The 24,257-nt window shown below is 38.4% G+C and overlaps 1 protein-coding gene across 1 annotated transcript in view; it reads right to left on the bottom strand.

The window, feature by feature from the left end:
• Nucleotides 1–23,243, bottom strand: part of LOC126865318 (carboxypeptidase N subunit 2-like) — a 37,041-nt gene extending 13,798 nt beyond the window's left edge. Inside the window, exon 1 of the mRNA XM_050617750.1 lies at nt 22,219–23,243. The gene's annotated coding sequence lies outside the window, so the exon portion shown is untranslated. The remainder of the gene's footprint in view (nt 1–22,218) is intronic.
• Nucleotides 23,244–24,257: the final 1,014 nt, after the last annotated feature.

Here is a 24,257-nt window from a genome sequence, read left to right as displayed (position 1 = left end):
TATACGAAAACGAAAGAAGCACCAAAATTGTGGAAGCCTTGTGGTGGTAACGTGTTACGCGTTTGAATTTCGGGAAGTTATCGATGTAAGTTCGGCGTTGAAAAATAATGGCGATCAGCGGATGTCAGGGACGCCTGACGCCTAATCGAGCCAACGAGCAGCTTTTAATCTGAATTTTGCTGGTAGAACGCTTTTAATTTGATTACGAACGCTTGAGAGTGATAAATAGTTATGGAACGAGATAACTACGGAAATTGCACGAGAATTATTGAATATTTACTTTCCAAGACCGAATTCGCTGGATGCTGGAGAACAACGATGATCTAAAACTAATTATGCGAGTTTAATTAAATCAATGAACGTCTATTTGAACATTTATATCTTTATTATGCTTGCGGTTAAACAGTAAATCGAAATAAATAGAAATATTTATTTATTCCGATCAATTTTCTTTTATAGAATGAGATATTTATTGTTCGTATAATTATAACAAATTTTTTAACTTTTTAAATCAATCTTCTAAACTAGGAAAATGCTTAATCTTTTTTCCACGATGTCTATTTTAAAGATACTTGGAAATATAGACAAACTGGTTGTTTTGCATCCATTGTAAATCTTCTTATTGTTAGTAATATCGCAAAGGTTTCTAACTTTGAAAGTTACTTCAACCCAGCCTACAACTTCAAGTCCAGAGCCATTTCATTGATTCGATGAATATTTTCTGACTAGTCTTCTACCGACTCTTCAGAAGTAGAGAATTACCGTTATTTTTAACCTACAATGTAGAGTCGCATAATAAACTACAATAATGACGGAATAATGGAACCAAGTACTCTGAAAACGAAGTTTAGTAGAGTATGTGAAATATTGAATTATCATCATAAATATATGAATATATTTTGAACTTATTAATGCATCAAACGAATTCTGTGTATATTTTATCTACAGTTTCGAGACATTATCGTTTATTTCAGTAAAATACGATTTCAGTAAAATAAAATTATACTCTTCCCAAGTAGACCATATTAATGCATTAATGCAATTTGCGATTAAACATTTTCTTTCATCATCGTGAAAATGTATCAAAATCATAATACGTGAATACGTCAGAATCACAGTGCGACAAAGTAAAAGTTGTCAGTACAGTGTCTAGATACTAAAGTTATTAAAATCACGAATTATAATATCATTACCATAATATCGAATCCCAAAACCTCGAAAGCTGATCGAGGCGTTTAAAATGGACCAAAGAAATCCATTCCTACGGAATTTGATTCAATGTTTACATCGAAACGATCAGCCCCCCAGCATTGACCCATTGAATAAATAAAAAAAGAAAAGAAAAAAGACTAGAGAGGCCAACACAAAGATCTAACCACGGGCGTTCAAACACTTTGATTCACTCGGCGTTGCAGGATGTCGCGGACAAAAGGAATCGCGTTTCACAAAAGGAGCATTTCGTAGGAACGCGGTCGCGAGATCACCGTCGGCGACCATCACCACGAAACATTAACGCGTGGCCATCGTCGATAATTTCAATTCCGTAACTAGTCCCCTGGCAAGTGGTTCAACCGGCGAATCCGAAAACGTCTCGTTTCGGTAAGTGCTGGCCGTGCCAATAATTTTTCACGTCCCCTTTTCTGCGCCCTGCACCCCCTTTCTCTCTAGCCCGGAATAACAAATGGCGCTGATCTCGCTGTCATGTATAATGCACAGATTTACAGCATTCCGCTATCTGACAGAGCTATATATCCCCCGTTCTCTGTTTCTGCTCCCTCTCCCAGCACCCGCGACCTCGCGGCAGCAAAAAAAAAAAAAGAAAGAAAAAAACAAAATAGAAAGAAAGAAAAAAGAATAGGGAAAAAAGAAGAGAGAACAAAAATATAACAGGGGTGAACGTTAACATCCGCAGTATGTAATATCCCGTATGGCAGGTCGAGCGTTATTTTCTCCGGAAAATCAGTCGCTGGTTTTTTCTCTTTCTCCTCTTTTTCGTTCTCGTCCTAGCTATCGAGTCGTAGCTGGACCAGACAGCGGATTTTCCACGAAGCGGGGATATCTTCGCAGGGTATGGAGGAAGACGACGAAAGTCGTGAAGACGAGGGTGAAACCGATGGGTGCCCGCGAAGCCCGGATCAAGGGGAGCGTGATTACCTCGAAATTCGGGCTTTCTGGCCATCGCTATAAGTGACATCAGTCTGATAAACAACACTTGTCTACGAGCAGAGGACGATAAGGGTGAAGGGCTGCTGTATTAGCCGAAACGATCCTTGCCTGGGGAAAATATTTGTGTTGGTCGCTTCCGTGAAATTAGGTCCGTATTACATGGCTTTCAACGACGGGCTAGGTACCTCCTTATAGCGTTTTATTGCTTCGTTCGATTAGTTTATTTTAGTTGTTGCTCTCTGAGATACCTTTAAACGCGTTCTGTTGTGTTCTATGAGATCTAATTACTGCGTTTAGATTAATTTACTAGACTAAGGATGTTTATGCATTTATGGAAAATTCATGGAAAAGTACGAGAATGCATCGAATGTACATAACATGCAAAAATATATAACACGTGTAGAATAAAGAAGTTGTTATAATATCGAGTGAGTGCACTAAATCCCTATTGAAGTTACGCTTATTTAGTTACGTTCATAAAAATATGATATTGCATAAACATCCACAGTACGAATATAATTTATATACTTAAAACGTTATCTTATATCACGCTACATCATTATGAATTTCAATTTCTTATTTGTAAATCAAGCTATGTATATCAAGTCGAACGTCACACTTATTTTAGGGGAATAAGCGAAGTATTTCTTTCCATTAATGTTGCTAAAGGAGTACGTTAATAACAAGTTTAATTACAACGACTCTACTGGGCGCTCTATTTGCCAAAGATAAGACCTTTCTTGAGCAAGTTTTGCAAAAAGACTGGACCGTTACTGTACCGAGACCTGAGTGGCGAAACTTAGCTGTTACAGTTGTCGAGTTCGCATGATACAATTCGTAACTTCGGGCAAACATCAGATTGCTTAGAATAGCTTATAAAACTTGGCTCCGCCGTGGAGACGTACGATAGTTTTGGCACATTTACGTGGTTTAACAACATCTTGAGACTGTATCTTAATAAGATCCTCCTACATTTAAAAACACAACTGCCAGTCTCTATTTTACAATTTAAAAAGTGGTTCATATTATTTAATTCGATTTGACCAAGTTTTGTTTTCAATACGTTTAGTATTGCGTGAGGTGTACATATATAGGCCACGCTGAACTTTCGATTCAAACCACCGATGTTTTCAGCGCATGTAAACCAAGTGATAGAGTGATAGATTACCATTAGCGGTGCAGGTAGCTTGAGCTAAAAATCGGATGAAAATAGCGCGGCACTCAACTTGTTAATCAGAAATTTTCTATCTTTCTATTGGAAAAGTACAGATCAAATTTCCATTCTATGTACGTTAATGCTTTCAGTATCGAATACGATAAATATTATTAGCGTTATATATTTGGATGATTCTATTATTAATTCGAAACCAATACCACAGACATGCGATAGCAATTAACTTTGTTGACGATGAAAACGTTTTTAAGGTAAAAATCCTTTTTAAGGATTTTTGTCTTTTATAAATCAAAAGGGCAATGAAAGAATACATTCAACCTCAAAATCAAACAGGAAATGGATTTTGATAATACATGTTTGATTGACAATATATCGAATATAAAAATTTCTCTCCTATAAAACACAAAAAAAATGCTCATCGTACTTTCCCTTTGTGATCTTTAAATACACCAAAAATTTGCCATTTTTCGTATCAAAGCGACTTTCCATCCCCTTTTAATTCTCGGCGTTAAAATTTCAATTAAAAACGAATAAAATTGCCGGGAAATCGTTCGTCTAAATCGCGCTTAAAGAGCGATCAATTTCGAGCGGTTGATTTCAGCGAACTGATATAACGAAACCGGTTAAAAGTGTCATAAGCCCTCGGGACAAAAGGTCTCGTTTTCAATATTCAATCGACGCATTAAGAACGTATCCACGATCGAACGGTAAATGGCTTTTCACATAATCAAAGCTTCTAGATACGTCTAATAATTTGCATTTCGTGTTATGGTTGTCCTCTTTAGTTCCCATTTTTCCCCGTGAAAAGCACCTTAAAATATTCAGTAGTCGCGACCGGATCGGGGATTTTTCCCGTTTACCGATAGAGGGGAAATAAATAATAAATGACGGCGTTTTCTTATCTGCCCACGGATAACGAAATTTGTCTGGGCCATGCATAATACATACGGAAATGGCATCGAACGAGCTGGCTAGGTTGTGCGTTGACTTCTTGTCTATAATGGAATCTGAGCGCGGGTTCTGGCCAATTTCTGAGAATGGTATAAAGCAAAGAAAACTGGTGAGGGCAACATATAACGGGGCAAGTCATTCAATTTACAGGGATCCCCTCCACTCTTTTCCGTTTCCAACTCATCTCGTTCCAGCCTTGGTGGCTCCGAAACTGAACTGAAGATGAGCCAAACTCATACCAGCTCTTGGCTAACCGCAGGGTGGTGCAGGCTACACCCCGCAGCGATGGCTATGAGCTACACGAGCTACAGGCTTTTCGCGCTCTGAACACTATATCCAACTTTCCTTTATCGTTGGTGCATATACCAATTTCGATACCGATTTCAAGAGACCGACTGGCTTCTCGTTGGAACGATAACAAGTTTTCTGTCCTGTTGAGCTTGGTTTTTACGATAGGGTGGTCCCGAGATACAATCAGAAACGTGGATTCAAGATAAAATAAATGGTAAATAATATTTTTTATAAAGTGAATAGTGGAAGAAAAAATTGTCAGAAAAATTATTTTTCAGTGTTTTGTAGAACTTTTAGAGTTAATTCACTTTTTACTTCTAATACACCTTGGATCTCTGTGAGCGTATTATTTTCGCTTTATCGACGTTTCATTAATAGATCGACGTGTTCCTTGTTCGAGCGACAAGAATTTTTTTATTCGGATTAGTTTCTGGGACACGATGATTATACGATGTATTAACAAATTTGTTCAAAGAATAGAAGCTAAAATATAACACCATTTTCATTATGTAGGTAACAAGGATGGAAATTAAGACACGGAGAATTTATTTTCTTTATTTTATGAAATTTTTTTGGATAATGTGAAAAGTTTCTGTTTTTAATTGTAAGAAAATTTGGACATCTTCCAGCAGATTATTCCATTAACTTGTCCTAGATACAGTATCGTTTACCTATCACTGCGATGTCAATCTAAAGTAAAGAAATCGATGTTTAATATTTTGTCAAAGCGGAAGCATTGCCCCGATGAGCTCTCGATGTAAACAGAATATCTCCATAAATTGAAGAATTAGTTTAGATATGAAATTATAAGAACGTAGAATATTTTGCAACGTACAATAATCAAGATCTGGTTTGGCAACATGTGTACAAATCCTGTTCTATTTAGATTTCATCTCTTTCATTGTTATAATTCGCAAAGATACTAATTTATACAAATATTTGCAGTTTATTAATCACACGGTACAATCGTAACGTTCTCGAAAATTTTTCATTTTTTTTTGTCCTCATAAGTTTCTTTCTCTCTCGTCCTAAAAAAAATTTCCAGTTTCAGCTCCACAAATATAAAAGAAATGCAGTCGGTTCAATTTACCAAATTGGAGGAATCATTATGCTCCATGACCGCATTTCACGCCTCTTCTAGTGACAAATAAGCATCTGTCTATGTGAGCAATGAATGGTTCTAATTTTTGTAGACAGCAATCTCAATTTATACAAAATCCCTATTCATCCTACACGTCTCGAGTGTCATCGAATGCTCTTTAACACGTTCACTGCGTATATCACATACATTCACCGCAAAAAATCTTTGTATACTCTATGAAAAATGTTATTTTTAGTCAACTAAAATCCTACGAAAGATTATCGCAAACTTGGTGCACTTTATCAGAAATGTATTGCATGAGATCAGCAGGAATCCTAATACTTATAAAAGAAGGGTGTTTCTTACGTATGTAACGCTTTTTACGTGAGTTTTACGTATATAAAGTCTCGCAGTATAAAAAATATGTATTGTATGTAAAATTATTCTTTGGTATATAACATCGTAAAAATGAAAATCTTTGACCAGCAGCGAATATAAAGGAGGTAATAGACGTTTTGGGCTCGTATTTGGGCATCTCCGTCGCCACAGAGGCGGCGGTAAAAGTCATTAAGCGCAATTTTTGGCGGAACGAGAGTGATAATCCACAACACGCTCCATTTTCTTGCCGCGTCAAAAGAAAAGTCATTAAGCGACGACTAACTTCGAACTAGGTTGTCGGGATGGGTAAAATTCTACGTATACGCGATACGACGCGCTTTGTACGTAAAATTCATTTGCTCGCTTAATGGTCCGTGAACTTGTAACATTGTTGTTCGGAAGTTGATCGTTCCGTTGGAATAATAACGGGATGCAAATTGATGCGACACGCGAGGCACTCGTGAGTTATTTAATTTACTCGAAGATTATGCTTTCTCAGCGTCTTCTGTTGTCACATGTGTACATAGTCTTTGAATTTCTTTCGAATTAATATGACAAAATTTACAAAGATGAGGCGGATTCTGTTCAAAGATTTTTATATTTACTTTTTTTAACTATTTTTACGTAAAGTTCGATGGTTTATCTTTGCTATATGTAATATTTACTTTTTAATATTTTTTTAATATTTATTCTATTATATGTAAAGAAATTTTGCTTCTTAGAACGCTTTTGCAGTTAAATACGAATCTCCAAACTGTTTTTTCTTAGAACCTATAGCTTTCGAAAAAATCAATTGAAAAGAAAAGATTGCAAATTTTCAATTTTGCAAGCATTATGTGCTTTTGCATTATAAACATTTGAATATGTTTAAATAATGATAAAAGTGAAAATAACACATAAAATGCATCATTTCTTGCTTACATTTTTCAGTTTATTTCAAAAATTAAAGGTTCAGCACAAAATCTAGTTATAACACGCGATAGAACAGGCATTTTTGCTAAGAAGAGCATCAAGAAAAACTAGAAAATTATGTTCCGATTCCAATAAAAAAACGAAACAGTTTGACAACACACGCTGCGGTGGCAGTGGTACTCAACATTAGCGGTTGCCTTGCCTGCCATTCGGTCTAACGAAACCGCTAAATGCGCGCGATCATTACACGCCGGCATTGAGTAACATTGAAGAAAAAACGGTTTGCAGGGTCCTGTATAGTTCAAAAAATTGTACGAAAAAGTGCGCGTCTCCGAAGTTTGCAAAATCGGAAAAAAAAAAATTTGTTGAACAGTGTAATTTGTCTAACGTATTTCTTTGTATTTAAAAGAAAGAAAAGTTGTAAAGTTTTGAATTGATAATCATGTACAGAATTGCTGTAGCAAAATGCAAAATTTTCACAAAATTTCAAACTGGAAAATTACAATTTGATGTAGGTATAATGGATGCGTGATGTGCTATGAGTTTCTTGATTTTTCACATTTGAACAGATAGAAGATTATTTAGAGATATAATGGACTATGAAATCCATTTAAATTATATAAAGTGTGTCGCGCATTGCGAGCACGAATTAAGTTAAAAGTATTTTATTTCGATTTAAAGATTAATAAATGTTTTAGCAGATATACAAGAGTTATTGATTTGAATTTATAATTTATGCAAGATTTTAGATATTCATTTAATCACTTTAATTTAAAATCTGTTACCTCACGATGACATCACAATATGAAGTGGAACAAAACGTGAAAGAAAGAAATTAAATTCCCTTTAAATTCACGAGATCTCCATCGGGAGAGCAGCAACTCGTACTGCACTCGTAACATAATTGCAATTTAGAAACTAATTATTACTCTTACAACGTAACAGAACGATGCAAATGAAAACACAGTCGTTATGAATTGAAAATACCTTTCTATCTCGCTTTATTCGAATCTATAGCGAAATTAAAGGTGCTCGTTATTGCTTATCGCTAAAACGCGAATATGCATGAGCCACGTACGTTGTGTACACGAAACCGAAAGAACGCGATGTTATAAATGCTCCAGTATAGCAATTACCCTAGATCTAGCGTATACACTAACTGATTAAACGTTAATATCATTGGACACTTTGCACGAAATCGGGATTGTTTGTTATTCGTGTAAAACTAACAACGGATCGGTATCCGTTATTGATATTTCCTGGCTAAACAGATCGCACGTTTCATCCATTTGAAATATTCGCTCTATTACACCCTTCCCTAGTTAAGCATTTGTGGTTGGAATTTCTTTTCTTTGCGAGAAAAAAAAAAAACGAAAATTAGGTCTAACTGTCTGTCACAATTTTTCTAATATTTTTTTGTTCACCTTTTCCCCCACTTTAAATAAATAGGGGCAATTATTATAAATAGATTGCTTGTTGGTACAAAAATGGCATATTATGGTAAAATATTACGACGCGGCAATAATAAGTATTAAAAAGTTAAAAGGTATAGCTTTAAAAACGGTCATGCCAAGTTCTAAAGACACTTAGTATACATGAAGGTAAATAAAAATATTGAATAACAACATACTTAACTAAGAATAATTCTTAATAAAAATACTGAATATAAAAATTGTTCGGAACAAGAGGTTCCATTTAGTTAGTCGGACATTACAAAACTTCGTTCTACAATAAATGTTCGAAATATCCACCGTTCATTTTTAGAAACAGCTGAACTCGTCTCCTTAGACCTAATCTCTAAAGGTAGGCTACATAGATTATCTCATAGCATTCTTTCATCTTTAGACAACCTTTCTGTTTATCGTTTTGACACCGATAGATACATCGTATGATTGATACGATGAATTCCTCTTTCTTTGTAGAGACCCATAAATAATCATAGATAGACCACAATGCCTTATACCTTGAAGATAAATGGTCTTTGCACGCATATTTCATCAAACGTATGTATGTATTTCTTTATTTCAATTGATCAAGTAAAAAAAAGAAAAAGAAAACGAATTAATTTGTCACATGGATTATTATCGATATTTTAGACGTAATAATTCTCAAAGCCTGTTTGCTTTATAATACACTGTTACGTTTGTATCAGAAACAGATTTTGCATTTACTAGAATTAACCCTTATAATCCCATAGGCCGATTTGATTCATATGCTTTCTGGCCAATATGTAATTATTTCATACTAATTTTTAAATTAAGATACATTGCTGATAGTCAATGTGAAGTGAATTATACGATTGGTATATGGAGCTAGCTATTATGAGTGTTCCATCTAAATATCTCGAAAAATATATGGTTTTTTAACTATTGTTTAGTACAAATTTCAGTAAATTTATGGTAACGGTATATGATTTTATCAAAATGTACAAATTAATAGGCAATTAATGATTAGTAGCAAATACTGTTAATAAACAGCACTTTCTTCTTTCATTGTAGACTATAAATTCTAAATTTAATTGTCAAAATCAAAATTGTTAAAGTCAAATCAAAAGAGCTAACTAAAATTAATCGCATTTCATAAATTTTTAATTCCGCACTGAAGCAGTTTCTGACCATCGAATGAGCCAACAGGTTCGTAAGTATGATATATATACCTCTGAAAGTTTAGCAACAGTTTATTTTGCCTAACCCAATTCAGACACAGGAATCGTGTAACTTCCAAGTCAAACGAAATTATCGAGAGTTAAAAAACTTAGGGAGCCAAGGAAAAAAAACAAAAAAAAAAGAAAAAACTAGCCCCAAATCGAGAGCCGCGAAATCGGTAAAACCAAGATGAGAACGGTTCTCGCTTTAAGCAGACGCTGGCTCGTCTTAATGAATAGTCCTCTTAGCCTCGTTGAACGACGACGTAGTCGTCGAGAATAAATTACAGGTTCTCAGCCAGGGAAGTGGACCCTTTAGCGCGCGCCCCTACTTTAATTTATGCATTTCTTGACCCGCACCGATGGACCCGGATTCCTACCTGTTGGTCTCTGGTCTATCACCTGTTCGTAAGGGGTTTTCCTTCTTCGACTTGACAGTTGGAGAATAGAATGCACTCCCTGACCATCGAATTAAACTCGATCCAGTTAAGTTGAAGTTTTTAATATTTTTCATATTTTTTTCGTGAAATTGAAAGACAGGAGAGAATTCTAATAATGAAAATAATTAATTACTAATGTTGTCTTAATTACGACGCATATCCTTTCGACAGGGGCAGTTCTTATTTTTAATGAACAAAAATAACGAAGGGAGAGAGTTTTCAGAGAAAAGGAAAATTTCTGTCTCTCTTCGATGGTTACGAACGAAAAAAAAGAAGAAGAAGAAGAAGAAGAAGAAGGCGGGGAAGAAGAAAAAGGGAGTGGAAACAATAAATACCAGGCACATTTACATTTTCGAGAGACAGCTGCTCGATTCGAAATGGGCCCCGATAACTCGTTACAAGGTTCGAATAAGAGGTTCGACAGCGAACACCCTCGGATTTAACGCCGTTTAACGAACCGAACGGCTATTAATTTACCGGTCCTACCGAGTGGTCATGGGAGAAGGGCAATATTTTTGAGGGAACGGAAGGCGGCTGGAATTTCTACGCCGGAGGACAGATGTTTCCCGCGCGATTTATACCTTACACAGGCCCATCCTATATCGATATAATCGAAAAGGCGCGCACGATTGCGGCAATCGCCCTCGGCGATTTTCGTAATGAACCCTCTCTAACTCAGATCGAATATTATAACGCGTACAGAGCGAAGAGGTATTACGAGGAGGTCGAACGACCCATCCCGTCACGATGGCCGTGTCATGAAATTTTCATAAAACGATCAACAGGCGCGCTGAGGGAGAACGAGGAGGTCCGTCGAAAACGTTATTCAGCCCCGTCGTCCAAGTCATCCGCGCTCCCGTTCGAAGATGCTTCCCAGTGGTTGCCAGAAAATTATGCAAATCACGAGACTCGACATCAGCCCTGCGTGCAACTCGAGCGAAATTGGTATCCTGATAGAGCCAGGGGATGCGAATGGTCTCGAAAGAAAAGGACTGGATGCGCAATGTTCGCGACTCATTCCCTCTAACACGCGCTTGTATCTATATGTATATAGAATGTCTTTTAACTAGTGATACAAATGGAAGAGGTAATTTAAAAAATAAGCAGAAAACGTGGAAGACATCTTTTCTTTACACGTGATTTTGTTTTAGAGAAAATTAAGTTTGAATATTTGTCTGAGTATTAAGGGATTCCTTTGTAGATTAGTATCTTTATCTACGTATGTGTTTATTATATTAAATAAGAGAGAACGCGTGATATTATATATTTTATAAGCGTATTATTTATCCCTCTCCTGTTTACAGAACACCCTGTATATACGTAGACTCAGACAAAAAACCAAGCAGATAGCTACCTCTATTCGGTTCGTATTTCAAGAAGGGATGCCGCCGCTTGATCGGTCATCGAGCATCTCGAAACGATTTTACCGCAGTATCGTAAACTCGTGGTTGGACTTTGCGTCCATTCTCTGTGAAATATTGCTTTACGCGGAGATCGAGACGATGCCAGAGGAAGGAAAACGTCGCGTAAAACCGAGGAGAGAGTGGTGTTGGAGGTAGCAAAGAAGGACACCGAAAAAGAACAGGGGAAATAGGCGAGAGCATTAGAAGAACGACCGAAGAAAGCAAAGGCGGAGAAGCGTGGTGTCCCACGAGGGGGTGGAAAACGAGTAGGAAAAAGCCCCGTGCAATTGCAATCCGGACAAATATCCGGAGCCGAGACGAACGGTGGACGAACAAAGAGAAGAGAGAGGAGGATCCTGCACGGCCAGAGAAATTGTTCGGGTTACTGCGAAACGAAACGAAACGAAACGAAACGAAACGAAACGCTTTTCTCGCTCTTTTCTCTCTTTCTCTCTGCTTCCGTGTATATATATGCGGCAGTCGATAAACCGCGCCTGCGTAGCTCAAACACAGAGGAGCTCACCCCCCGTGAGCATGTCTACGAGCTCTCTGTACGATGTATAGCACGGGGTGCTCCCTGTGCACATGCATACTTCCTCCTTCAGCGTTCCCGCGTAGGGGTGTGGATTAAAGATATTAAAGATACCCGTAGAGAATCCGCGCGAGTTCCCGGTTCGTTCATCCTCTCTCGAGCCAGCTGCATGCTCGTACTACGACCACCACCTCCGTCGTCCAGCAGTCACACCCTTTGCTTTTCATACTGTGCGCGATATCATTTTTATTGTCGACGCGCGAGTGCCTCTTTCAGTGGTCGCCTCTATCCTTTTCCTCGTTTGCCCCTCCTGTTTTCCCTTTTATTGTATTTGCCTCCTTTGTCTTTTTTCCCCCATTTCTAATGAATATTAATCACGATCCCCATTCCACGAAAGAATCGTTGCCCTTTTATTCTTCTTCTCTTTTTTCCATCGAACAACAAATATTTACGACATCCTGCTGCCTTAAAAGATCGAAAATGCCACCGCACAGACAGAGTGCTAAGTTGGTTTGCATGGTAACGCGATCGCGACGCGTCTTTCCGGCGTAATCCGCTCCGCGTGTCGTCGTACGCGCGTTTCAAGACGCAATCGATAGTCTCGCGGCCGGCTTCCCGCTGAAAAAATCACCTTTTTCCACCCGTTCCGTGATTTTCAACTCTTTATCAGCCAGCGTGCGCTAGCTCGGTAACGCTGCAACTATATTGTTGAATTATTTAGCAGCGTTTCGATCGCAACAGGCCACGAAGCCTGAACGAAAAACAGTACTAATACAACCGCGGTATAATTGGTACGGTACGCACCCCATTCCGAGACACGGCTAATTAACATTGCATTAATCGCCGATGATATCGTTAGTTGTGCATTCAAACTTCTTTATTTGCTCTTCTGGACAACATGTATACTGTATACACTATATTATGGGTCTCAACTGATCGTGTAAATTAGGGAAATTTTATGGCGTGAATTTGTCTAATTCTTAACTATACTTAACTAGTAATAGACGATCCATAGGAGGTTATTCTGTATGCAAAAGTAAATCAGAGATGTAGAAGAGAATTTATTCGTTCAAACTCGTTCCCGAGAAAATTCATTTTTAAAAAAATTTTTAGTACGTGTAAACGTATTCAAACTCTATTTTCTTCACCTTAAACGAAACAATTTTACTTTTAACTTGTTTTGCATATAGGACAACATTCTATCAATTGTTTATTTTTGGCTAATTGACAATTATACAAATTCACGTACACGTGGAATTATTTTCGTCTCACTTTCACATATAGAATCTGTCTGATTTCACTTGTACCACGAATTTAGATCCACGGTGTATGCAATCCGAGTGGTCTAGAAGTCACGGATTTATCGTGTTTCATCGTCCAGCCATTTTTTCCATGTATCGCCCGAACGTTTCAAGGGAGGAGTTTTTAACGGCCCCTAATTTTACGCCGTATGATTTACTTTACGACCCGAATGTTAATTCCCTGGGTGATTTTCTCTCGTTTCCTTTTTCCCCTTTCTTCGTTTTTATTCTACGCTCGATAAGTCCAGTTTTTATCGGCGATGAAATATAGGAACGTTCACGCGTACGACGTTCCACGCTGTGATTTACAGCGGGGAACGGAAGCGTTTGTATGACGAAAAAATTACGATGAGGGAAGCTATGGGTGTTAGAGAGCCGGTTTAATTCGGTAAATGTTACAATGTCGTTACTTCGTGCTTCGATGTAAGCCGATGTATAAAAATGAAGCTATAACGTTTGAGTTATGTACAATTGGGTGATGGTAAATCCTTTCGGCGAACAGCTTTTCTGTCCGGTTCTTTCTGCGAATTAATATGACGTGTTGTTTTCCTGATATATTACCGTAATAAATTTTTCCTGAATTTCTTCTTTAATAGATTACCTGTCATGTGAAAAGTTAAGATTCATTTCCATGTAAATTTCATGTTTCATTTCATGTTTCATGTACATTTCAGAATGGGATTGTAACTGTAAAAAAGCGTAGCAAATTGATTATCACTTTAAGGATGCAAATATAATTCCTCTTTGGTATTCATGTTGGATAAATTTCATTTCTTTATTTAATTCGTTAAAATTGAATAACAGTATCAAAGTCATAACAAATTAACTACCAAACAAATATTCCTCCCCTTATTCAACTCAGTAATTTCGGATAAAAATATGAAAAGTTACAACTAAATTAGAAAGTAGTTAGCTAATTACAATTTCTTTCATTAGAATAAAATTCATATCATACCAGTTATAAATATAAAAATCATGACTCTAAACCTTCTTTTATTCATACTATTACTAAACCCGTCCAAGTGAACAGTCTTAAACATCTAATAAGACAAGTTCCATGACTGAAGCAGCAGAAAATCTTGGTGTGCCTTCGTCTTAAAAGTGTAACTACAAACTTTCTCCCTCTGTTGCCATCTTCACCGCACTTTGTTTCCTGTCTTCCTGAGAACTTCCTGTCTCTCGCCTTCAGAACCTTCCATTCTTCTCTTCTTTTCCCTTTCTTTTTTTGCTACCTATTTTCATACGAAACAGGGAATACCCTCCATCTGTCAGTCAGGATGCAGTGGATCCAATTACAGGTGTATTTTGTGGGCTGTTCGATTAGTTTGTTGCGGTTACGGGAAACCGGAGATTAAACACGTTGCTTCTTCCTCTTTTAATGCTGTCGCGCAAACGACACATCGTAGACAGATAGTCGATGGATATCGTCGATTATTATCAAATAATTACTATCTTTCATTGTTGTCCCGCTTTTAAACGTTAATGCCCCATTGTTGCGTTTGACGTTTCGCAATACGAGCGAAACAAGCGACTTCTATTTTCCGTTATCTGACAACGGTGGCGCGTCTTAGTTTTTTTGCGGCCCAAAGCCGGAATACCGGCGGGCTTTTTACCGCTTCGGTTTTTACTATCGCGTTAAATATGAATTTATGACTTTGCGAATACAATGTATGTTGCTTTTACGTATATAGTCGCTGGATTTTAATGGGATTTTTAACTGAATTTTACGTTTCAATGTTTTTTATGTAAATTGTTTACTGAAAATTTTTGTTGAGAACTGCCTAATTGTATTTAAATACGAAGAAATTCCCAGTGTCATAAAGTCACAAAGTACTAGTTTCGATAATACCAATTTTCTACGATATGCTGAAATGCATAGTTTACGCATAGAATATGCATAGCTTGCTTATTTACTTTGAACAATTGATACTCGTATAATCAGCATTTCGGTTATCGACCAATTCTACTATGCCCTGAAACGATACTTCAATCCCACCATTTCTCCATCATTAATGTACGAACATTCAATATGACGAATTTTATCAGCTACATACCTTTAAAGATTCACGTACTGGTTGAACAATCGTCTACAATGCACAATGCACCATCTTGAAGCCCCAAGAAAACAAGAGAAGAAAGCACCCTTCTCTCCAAAAAAAGATCGTATTAGAGCGAACGATTAATTTACAAAACCGTAAGATGTACGTTACTCGCGGCTATTTTATTGGCTATCAGGGCGTATGTTCCCATGAGATTCTTTCCGATTCCTTTGTTCGATTCCACAATGTTGTTGGTCGTGTGGTAAGTAATCGCATTGTTCCACGGGGGTAGAATACGCGGAGACTCGTTTGTTGTGGGCCCCCGAGTCAATTAATGGCGCAGTTGCCGTAGACAAAAGAAATCTTTCTCAAGTGGATTTCCTGAGCCGTGACCTACCACCTAGAGGGCTGTAAACAAAGCCAGTCGGCAAACAAAGTTGGTAACAAAGGCAAACACGATATCCGCCCTTCAAAGTGTCGTGCATAAAGTTGAAGTGCAAGGTACAAGTTCACCAACGGGAGAACCTATCCTCGTCCGCCTCTCCCGTTCTCCTGAAACTTAAATCGTAGGACACCAGCCGCGAAAAGTGGCTGCGAACTGCCGTAACAGTTAAAACGTATGTGTACGTTCTCTATATACGGCAAGTTCGCCAATAAATCTTCCCTTATCGAGCTTCTCACGTGTATTTACGTGTGCCTGTGTGCACGCGTGAATGAACGAGCTACGTGTGTGTACATGTGTACGTGTGTATGTACATGTGTAACATGGACGTAAAGACAAGTGAAAACAGCGAAATCTGTTACGGAACGAGATCTCACCCACAACACCGACGTGGAAATAATTTCAATTATGAAGTCGTTCGTTCTGTCCCTGTTGATAAAGACTTCCTTCTATATAGGAGACTACCAGCTATTTGAAGACATTCCATGAACAACAGGTAGCGCCGCGACTCTGAGAGATCGTGCGGTATTTTAGGTGCTAAGAAATCGTTTTCTCTTTTTACGTGTCTATATATGTTCATTTGCTTCAAAATATCACGCAAAGAAGCGAGCTTACCAAAGCATGATTTGATGAAATGATCACAAGCTTCTCCTCTAGTCATTAATTCGTCGTTAATTCGTATGCTTTAACAAAATTCACGTTACGAGCGTCGATTTGTAGCTCGCTCCGAAGAATTCGATGCCCGTACGCACGAACAAAAATACTCACGTCCATGAAAAACGGAAACGAATCGCGTGGCGTGCACTGAAAGGCATTAAGAGCGATTGAACGGGTGTCTCGGGGACGGAAACGACGATTTCGGCATCCTTGATCGCGTACTCTACATTTCTAATGTTCCCGGGGATCGGATGTTGAAGTCAGAGAAAGATGGACTTTAAAGAAGCGTCGAGACAGCTGCAGCCACCTCGAAGAAACGATTCGACGCGGGGATAAAGCGGTTATGTCCCTATCCATCCTCTATTTCTTCGTGTCCTCTATTCGCACTCTCTCTCTCTCTCTTTCCAAGTTCCCCGCTCTCATTTCTGTCTCGCGCTTTTTCTCTCCGTTCGAATGGAGGGAGAGATGTGTATCTCTGAAAATAGGATTGGTGCGGCACGCATTGTGCCGAGGACACTGTCTCTCCACCTCCGTTTCACCTACCCTCCCCTATCCTTGTATTTATAGCCCTCCGGCTTTTCCACCGTGCTTCGCGCCCTACGACCGCTTAATTCGACCGCTCGCGAGAATACAATCTCCTCTCCGGTCGAGAGGCGAGGCGGCGTCAATAGCCACAAGCAAATGCCTTCCAACGAGGATGCATCAAGGGACACCAGGTGGACTTCCTTGCTACTTACGTCCCTTACCGCCGCCGCCGGTATTTCTTTTTTCCACGCCCCTCTTGTTCTTCGATCAAGTCGACAAAGGAACGAATAATTGAGTTTACGAACGGACACGTGCAAAAAAGATGCAATCAGATTTTCTCTGAAGACCGGTCCTTTTTATTGCTATTCTGCTTTTTTATAGCGTATCGCCTGAAGATACAGACGAGTTAGAAAATTACGTATCTTTGTTATCTGTCAAAAGTTGCCCGTATTTCAGTATATAAGTACCTTGAACTAGTTTTTTATGAGAATAGTATAAGTTCAATCAATGTTATTTTTCGCACTCGGAATTTTTTACAAAAGTCGTCGAACGTACTAGAAAAGAGTATCATAGATGGCAAATCCTATGACACTTTAAATACCCTTGGCGTCCTATACCGTTATATTTACCAATAAATCTTGAACAATCAACTACAAATTTCCGATACCTTTCCAACAAATCTTCCTGATCCTGTATCAAACACCATTGAAATCCTATTCTCTTTTTTCGTTTTCATTCTCGTAATACTAGACAACGGCTAAATACATCCATCAAAACCTCCTTCATTTCCAACAGCGCAAACAAAGAAGATTTATATCTTGAATAAAAAACAAGTAATAGCATTCACCTTGCGACCTTTTCGACAAACTAAAATCCTTTCAACAAAGCTGATTTCTAATCGATTCACAAAATGGAAGAGAACTTTCGCCCCCTAAAGCGTTTACACCAAAATTCTTGTAAATACTGTATAGTAGATACATGAAATATTTTTTCATAAATTTCGAAAACTGTATATGAATCTACACGCAGTGTTCATAAGAAAATCATAGAGTGGTCATTGAATGTTGACAATCGTCTCATTGTTTACGAACAACGTTGAATACACGGCGTAAGAAGAAGCCACGATACATCTATTCCGTCCTACGTTTATAACTACAGTGAAAACGCTTCTTCCTTTCATCCCTCTCTGCCGGATGCAACTCGGTTGGAAGCTGCGAAAATTCCTACACGGACATAAACTGTCTCGGTGCACTTTCATCTCGCCCCCTTCGGGCCTTTTTGCCCGGCGCATTTGTGGCCCATTTTCACAGGCCACGGTTTTTAAATGCGATCGCTCTCAGGAATACCTTTTCTCCAACCAGGAGGAAACTAATCAGAGTGTATAGCGTGCACGAGGCGAATGCGTTCATCCATGAGCGAAGAACACACAGAGGCCAGGTGTTAGAGTTGTGTGATTTACCACGAGTGAGTTGGAAGTCGATCGACCATTCCGGGTTCGAAAAAGTAGCCAGCGCCGATATCCCTGGCGGTTATTAAAATTTCTCGGGGGGCTCTTACCCTGCCTGTTTCGCAATTTTTATCTCATTCCTCCTTTCCCGTATTTTCATCGTATTTTACCTCTAACGATAAAAACATCAACGACGAAACAAGCGCGAGATTCCAGATAATCATACCTTGAATCCGTTTCTTTAGTCTTACTGCAAGACTAGAGAGCTCGTTCTGGACTCTTCCACTTCTCGGAGATCGATTCGAAAGCAATCGTATCGGACGCTGCATTCAAACCTCCGCTTTAATTGTGTGAAATCTGCTGGCTTTGTTTGCAACGAGAGCTTACTGTTTTTAATTGGACAGAATGGATTCCCGGTAGATTTGCAGATTGGAAGAATTATTTGATTTCATAAGTTTACGATCGAATATTTTTTACATTTACATTTAGTAATATTTTTTTTCGAATATTTTTACATTTAGTGCATTTTTTGTAAATCTCGTTTGATCAGTACGATCCATAACTTTCGTATATTTTTCATTACTTTTAAGGTGATTAAGCTTTGTGGAGTTTTTACATTGGTTTTACATTGTGGATAGCAAAGTTGTTTCTTAATTTAAAAAAGCGATTATTCACCATAGCTTATTCTTCTACGATAATAAATTAAGAGATAAAATTCAAAATATCTCTTACAATTTGTTGGGGGTATTCTTAAATAAATGCATCAGTTTTATCCTTATGTTTGCAGTATAAAGAAAATTAATCGAGCGTCAGATATAAAGATGTAGAATGTAAAATTATCGATGATATAAAAAACGATTTTAAAGGAAAGTTGAAGTGCTTCGCTAGAGCTGTTCTCAATAAATGCATTTTTATGTATTTCATTTCTGTTTTTTATTTTTTCAAGTATCAAATTCATATTTTTCCTTTTAATTGTTCGACGGTCGTTATTGCAATGGACGATGAATTTAATGCGATTCCATGAATAAAAATCGAACGATATCAAACCCAGAAATCCCAACAAAATCTCCTTAAAACGATTACACTGTTGAACTAATAAAACGAATTGCAAAAGTGAATCACTTGATACCTTGCCAATTATCAAACGTAGGAAATATAAAAAATAATACAAATATACAGAGAAATTAATTCGCGATATCATCGAACCTGACAAAATTTTATTCTACCTTGTGGATTTATTTTTTTCGCGTAGAAAAAAATGTGTCTAGTCGTACGGTAGCGACCGTGTATTAAAAATCAAATATTTACGTATCCACAAATCGTTTCATTTCCCGTAAAAATCTTAGAAAAATATAGGAAAGATAGAAGCCTTTAAAGATACTATAACAAAATGTTTTATTTTTATCTGGCATTTCCACTATAATCTTTTTACATATTAACGTACTTAGAATATACTTTCATTTAGTATTACTATCATCAAATGAGGTTTAATTGAACGTACTATTATTCCAATACCGTACCGTTATTGGCAACATAGTATTCGATATTTAATTTAACAATAGTACTAAACCAGCACGTTCAATTAAACACGAAATCATTTCTAAACTATTATTTAATTAAACATTACGTTTTCAAGTTGTTTTCAAGTAAAGAACGAGGCCCAAATAGACGGTGAGCAAGAAAGGCAAACAATAGGACGAGCATGTTCGACGATGAAGATCGGTGGCCGGAAGGGGAGAACCTTCCCGTCGCGATATTAAACGCAATTCTGCGAGACCAAGGCAATTTGCTTCGCATAGAGTACACATCGGACATTATTAATCAGACATTCGAACCAGAAGTGGCACGGGTGCAAGTATTTGTCGATGAAGAACAAGTGGACGCACGCATGATTTATGAACTTCGCTGAGACTACTTGGAGGAGTATCGTCTCAGGGAGTCACAGAGCCGAAGTCCTTTAATTTCACCGATTTCCCCGTTAACCACCATGTAACACGGGCAACAATTTAATTCCATGGAGGGATTAATGAAAAAGGGGAAGAGACAACGCGAAGGACGGAAGAAAGGGAAGGTCGAAAACGCGCATTCCGTCGCGTATTTAATACCTGGCAGCGCGATATAAGCCGATGTTAATAATCGCCAAGAATATTTTCGGTCGGCTTTTCCATGGAAAAATAGTAATATCCAGAGAACGGGGTAAGGGTGCATTTCATTAACGGGTTCCACCCCTGTGAAAGAGAGTTATCAGGATTAGAAGTATATCTCCATCCCCCTGTACGGTCGACCATCCCCTCTTCCACTCTCTCGATATCGGAGCTCTCTTGCACAATAATTTACTGACTAGTAAATTTAGTGAGTCGACAAGTGTCAGGTTTTAGATTATAGACATATGCTGCATAAATAATTTTTATAATTTTTCATTCGCTTTCGTTATCAGTTATCACTGATCAATTATCTTGTTAAAATTAACTATTGCAGAACTTTATTTGCAGTTACCGTTATGTAATGGTATTTATTAGAACTTGTAACTTACAGAATTTCGCTAACAATATCAGTTCGATCTATGCGCAAAACGGGTTAGGAAATTATAATAATTATGAAGTTCGAGCTTATATGTTTTCTCGCGATAGAAGCGATGTAATATATTTAACAGTCCACGGAATCGGTGACTGGCTGGCTCGATTCACCCGTTGCCTGCAGTTATATTCCCGTTTAACGATAAACCATTGAACCGTGCCGGCTTTTGTGACCACGGATTTTTGCGAAATCATATTAACCTTTGCCTGGTAATAATATTCGTTCCCGCGCCTGTTTGATCGTTCATCGAAAATTGCCGCCGGTTAAGGAGATCTTAATCGCGTCGTCGATGCAGCGAGGGTTTGTTGCTCGAATAAAATATCGACGTCCTGCACCGGCAGGTGTTGCTGAATCGAATTTTGCCGTTGGTTAACATGTAGGGGATGAAACGTCCTATTTGTGGACACTATCATATGAAAATTAATTTTATAAATCATTCTGCCATCATATAATGTATATTACATGATTATTAATCTTTTAATAAGTTAATGGCTCTGAAAGGTCGTTACGAACGGATAGAGCTACGTATGTAGCCGATACATTAAAATACGCTTGGTAAACGAGATAAAGTATAATTAATCTCTTATAACAATTAATTCAAATCTTCAATGGAAAGAATGAATAATTTATAATGTGATAATACGTTGTTAACTCTTTTACTACGGTACTATTTGAGGCAAGTTGAAATTATTTTGGTTAATATAATAAAAATATATTCGTATAATTAATTATAGTATAATAGATGTAAATGTAAATAAAGATGATTCTATACTAAAGAAAATGTATATATACGCTTTTGGCAAATGATTTTCCTTTGAGGCAAATAAATACTAACTGTTCTTTAGTAAATAGTTATTGATGATTACCTTTGAGGCCGTATAAATACGCCTTTTGCAACGAGAGGAATAAATAGTTACTTATAATTACATTCAACTCAACAATCGTTTCCAACATGTACAAAAATATCGTAGTTCGATTTTCTATAAATTAGTCTTTAGCTTTGAACTATTCTTTGGCAAACGATTGCTTTGAGGTCTTTTGGAACCATATAAATACACTCTTAGTAACAAAAGAAGCCAACGAAATAGAATTACAATTACATTTAACTAAACAAAACACGTACAAATTTATTTTATATGATTACGTGAGAAAAGAAAAACAATCGTTTCATTTGGCGTACAGCTGACTCGCCGCCAGAGGCGGATACGTCCGTGACTCATTGTCAGCGTGAAAGAAAAGGGTGGTTAGGTATACTTACACCGACAGACGTGGAGTTTCAGTACGTCTCTCCAGAGTTGTGCACATCGACCTGCGGTCCACCGTCGATTTTGCACACACGTCCTCGGGACTTCGATTCCGAGCTGTAAGAGCCGAGTCGAACGGTCGAACGAGCGTTGATCAACTGGCACACGCACCTTTCATCCGGAACGCACCGTTCGTACGGTATCCCGAAACGAAGCCAACCAGATTTCCTCGAATCACTGGCCAGCCACGTGACTAACCATGGGGAACAGTCGGAATTTGCGCGAGACACGAGCCCCGCTCGCTCGTGTAGTACATCGGTCCGCGAACAGCAATCTAGCGTGTACCAGAATGGCTTCGAAAAAGAATCGAAACAGTAGTTCGTGCCACGAACTTCGTGTCAGAGACAGACAGACAGTCGGTCAAACGGAAAAAGTTAAGCACGTACTTTGCCGCGGTGAGAGGAACTAACAACAAAAGACGCGAGAAAAGAGAGTGGATGGCTAGAGTAGGATGGTACAGACGGAAAACAAAGACAGAGTGGATAGGAAGATAGGAAGACAGAGACAGAAAGAGAAAGAGAAGGAAAAAGAGAGGACGAAAGACCGCGGTTTCTCCCTGAGATTTCGAGCTGCACTGCAAACGGGAACAGTCAGTCCTTACTGAATCGGAGTTTGCCTACGTACTCGCGGCTGAAAGACTTTGGGATCTGCGCAGTTGCTCTCTCACCACCACCATTTCCACCACCACTACCATACCACACCACCACCATCACCACCACCACCACCGTCGTCGCCAGTACCACCATACCGTTAACCCCAAACCTCCATGGCTCCTCTCTCGACTCCAGCCAACCCTAACCTCCAGCCTAGGCAGCGCCCTAACTTCGACTGACGAAAGCTCCAAGCGACGTGTGAACGCGAAATTATTCTTACTCGGCGAAAATTACTTCCAACAAAGTTACCAGTCCACGGATTACATCTATGTAGATGCACCGGGATGCGGCATGTATGTTGCCGTTGCAGCGTGCTTAAGCGTGCTACGTGCTACGCGAGATGAATGCGGTAATTACAATTCAAAATCGACCGCTGCGTCGCGGGAAATCGATGCAATCGGTCCTGCCTGAAGAACGATGCACGTCGCGGCTTGAATTACAGCCACAGCCGCCTTACGATCATTCCATTGAAGAGTTTCAACGTCTCTTGATGATACTCGCATACGAGTAATTTCATTTTATTTCAACAATGCCGTTACACCGCTGATGGCACAAAAGCAACCACTTGCGTGGAATTAACTGAATACTCGTGGCTACGACTGCTCGCGTGCCATGTTAAGAATGTTTCCGAGCACACTACTGAGAATACTTTATCTCTTCACACATTCGTAACGTGTACACCGGGAATATTATGACCCGAGGCAGTTTCTCGCTTCCGTTGGAAGAACAATGCCTCTAATAACCGGTGGTTAAGCGAAATCTTTGGTTTCTTATCGAAAACCATGATAATCTCAAAAACAATTTTCGTGATTGTTTCTTTGTAATCTAGTGATGTCTGCATAATTCTTAAGAAATTGATTATTAATTATTGTTACTGCAATAAGCAAGAAGGCAAGAAAATTATCTACACTATTTGCTTAACATAACCTACGATAATTAAAATTGGAAGAGGAAACAGGAAGCATCGTATTCTGCCAATAAGTTGTACGATTAAAAATCTGGACGACTAGAAAGAATCTTGTCCGAAGTGATGCTTCCTAAAGTTCGTTGCTCCGTACATGTTGTCTCCGCACAGTCCGCGGAACGTTGGCCGTTTGCCAAAGTCATTCTCACATAATTTCAGGGGAATATAAGCGCCAAAAAATATACGGAATTCACGATTATAATTCTGGCATAAATCTATAAGCAGAAGAATAATCGCCATTCTGGTTCTTGCAGTAGTAAAACGTTAACGTGACTCGGTTTAATTAAATTTGATACATTCATGCGATACCGGCTATCGTTTTAATTCACCGAGATCACCGAGGCGTGTACACGTCGAAAGGTTACCTCCTACTCAT

Source organism: Bombus huntii, chromosome 4 (genome assembly GCF_024542735.1).
Source record: "Bombus huntii isolate Logan2020A chromosome 4, iyBomHunt1.1, whole genome shotgun sequence".
In the NCBI taxonomy this organism is placed as follows: domain Eukaryota; kingdom Metazoa; phylum Arthropoda; class Insecta; order Hymenoptera; family Apidae; genus Bombus; species Bombus huntii.
This window is presented reverse-complemented; position numbering and strand designations above follow the sequence as displayed.